The sequence below is a fragment of the Petaurus breviceps genome, unplaced genomic scaffold (genome assembly GCF_028583685.1).
Source record: "Petaurus breviceps papuanus isolate PSGF00001 unplaced genomic scaffold, PetGlider_PUasm1.0 126, whole genome shotgun sequence".
Taxonomy (NCBI): domain Eukaryota; kingdom Metazoa; phylum Chordata; class Mammalia; order Diprotodontia; family Petauridae; genus Petaurus; species Petaurus breviceps.
The window spans coordinates 52,163,025-52,165,608 of record NW_027185655.1 but is presented as its reverse complement, the minus strand read 5'-3'; positions in this window follow the sequence as shown (position 1 = coordinate 52,165,608).

Here is a 2,584-nt window from a genome sequence, read left to right as displayed (position 1 = left end):
CCTTCCTTCCTTCCTTCCTTCCTTCCTTCCTTCCTTCCTTCCTTCCTGACATTAACATGGGATTTTATTTGGGTCTTTAAGGAAGCTGGGGAGGTCAGGAGTAGGAGCTGAGGAAGGAGAGTGTTCTAAGCATAAGGGACAGGCAGAGAGAATGCCCTAAACCATGAGATGTGTCTTGTTCATAAAAAACAGGAGACCCAATCAGTCACTTGATTTAATTTTTTATTGATTTCTTTTGTTTTCACAGAACCTTTATTTCCCAATATTTATCTCTTTTCCCCAATCCAGAGGGCCATCCCTTATAATAAACAATTGAAGAGGGTGAAAAAAAGCATTTCAGCAAAATTAACCAACAGATCACTCACATCCAGCCACACAGGCAGTGCTTTACACCCGCAGTCTCTTATTTATGCAGAGAAGGGAGAAAGATGCACTTTCAAATTTCTTCTTTGAGGCCACATTTGGTCACTGTAATTTCACAGCATTCAGTTTTAATTTCATTTTCCTCTTTCCATTTATTGTTGTAGTCGATGTGTAAAATGTTTTCTTGGTCCTGCTTTCTTTACTTTGTATCAATTTATAGAAGCTTCCCCATATCTCCCTGTATTCTTCACAGTCATTATTTCTTAAAGCATAGTAATATTCTATCATATCCATATACTAATCTCCAATTTATGGATAGCTACCTTGTTTCTAGTTATCTACTACCATTAAAATGCTACTACCACTATTTTGGCATCTATGGGGCCTGTGATCTCCTTGGGGTATCAGCTGAAGTACAGAGAGGTTCAGTGTCTTTGGGGCCAATCAATCAATAAATACTTATTAAGAGCCTACTATATGCTAGGCCCTTTGCTAAGTACTGGGGATTCCCTCAATGAGTTTCAGTCTACTGAGGGAGACTCAGCAAACTAGATATAGAATAGGGAAAAACAGAGGGAAGGCACTGGAATTGAGAGGTTGGGGAAGACTTCTTATAGAAGATGTGATTGTGGTTGGGGCTTATAGGAAGGCAGGGAAGTCAGCTGTAGGAATCGAGGAAGGTATGAGGGACAGCCAGAGAGAACATCCTAAGCCAAGAGATGGATTGTCTTGTATATGGAAAAGCCAGGAGGCCAGTGGCACTGGATGGAAGCATATGTGTGAGAGGGTAATGTGTAAAAAGACTGGAAAAGTACAAGGGAGCTGGGTTATGAAGGGCGTTGAATGCCAGAGTATTTGGCATTTGCTCCTAGAGGCAAGTGAAGTCACTGGAGTTTAGTGAGTAAGGGGGTGGCATGATGGGACCTGCATTTTAGGAAAATCACTATAGTGGGTGAAGGAAAAAGGGACAGGAGAGGGGAGAGACCTGCCAGTAGGCTATTGCAATAATCCAGGTGTGAGGTGATAATTGCACTAGCGTGGTGACAATGCCAGAAGAAAGGGGGTGGGATATTTGAGAAGGTCACACAGCTAATTAATGTCTGCACTAGTATTTAAACCCAGGTCATTCCTGGTTCTTAGGTAAATACCGTATGAACCATACCTTGCCACCTCTCAATTCAACTGAAATATAATTTCTACCCCCTTATTTTAACTGTATGCATCTTTATCTTTCAAGCACTTTTCCTTTAAGAAGCACATTGTTAGGTTTTGTTTTTCAGCCTGTTCTTCCAGTCTCTTCTCTTCATAGTTTATTTTATTCAAACAGTAGCCACAGTTAAGAATCTTAAGGGATTCCCCCCCGCCCCTTCCACACAGCCAAAAAATTTAAAAAAAGAGAATTTCTTTTCTTAAATTGGTACTAGCTATCTATGACTTGTATTGCTCACCACGCCTGATTCTAGTCTTTTTTTTCCTCCAAATTTCTGTCTTGCTTTATTTTCTTTTTCTTGTTTAGTCTGCAATCACCTCTCTACAGCTGCAAGTTTGTTTTGACTAGGGCAATTACCTCTGTCTTTCAATGCCTCTCATTCCTCTACTCATCTCAGTTCAATCCCCTGCTCACTTTTTTCTATTACTACTATAAACTCTCCTATATATAAAATTTTCCTACCATATAACTTTCCTCACTAGGCCCAATGTGGTTCATGAATCCCTCTCTCTCCTTACCCCAAACTCTTTGTTTGAATTATCTTCACCTGTGATTCCCTAATTTAAAGAAATAAGAACCTTCCTTCCTATAACTTCTAGAGAATTTCCTAAAAATCTAAGTTGCTAGCTTTACTGTTTTGGTTCCCTCAGTGACCCTTAGACAAAGTTGGATTCCCCAAGGACAATAGCTTTTTCTTTTGCATTTAGAAAATCTACTCTGCATTATCATCTAGCTTTTTTAAGCTACTAAAACTTATTTGCCTTCCTCAATTTCTCCCATTCCCCCTTTTTCACATTGGATTTGCATTTGCCCAACTTTGTTCTCTCAAAAGAAATAGTTGAAGAAATCAACTTTTTTAAAAATATATTTTCTTGGGGCGTCTAGGTGGTGCAGTAAGAGTGCCAGCCCCAGAGTTGGGAGGACCCGGATCAGTTCAGGCCTCAGATACTTAACACCTACACACACACACACACACACACACACACACACACACACACACACACACGCACA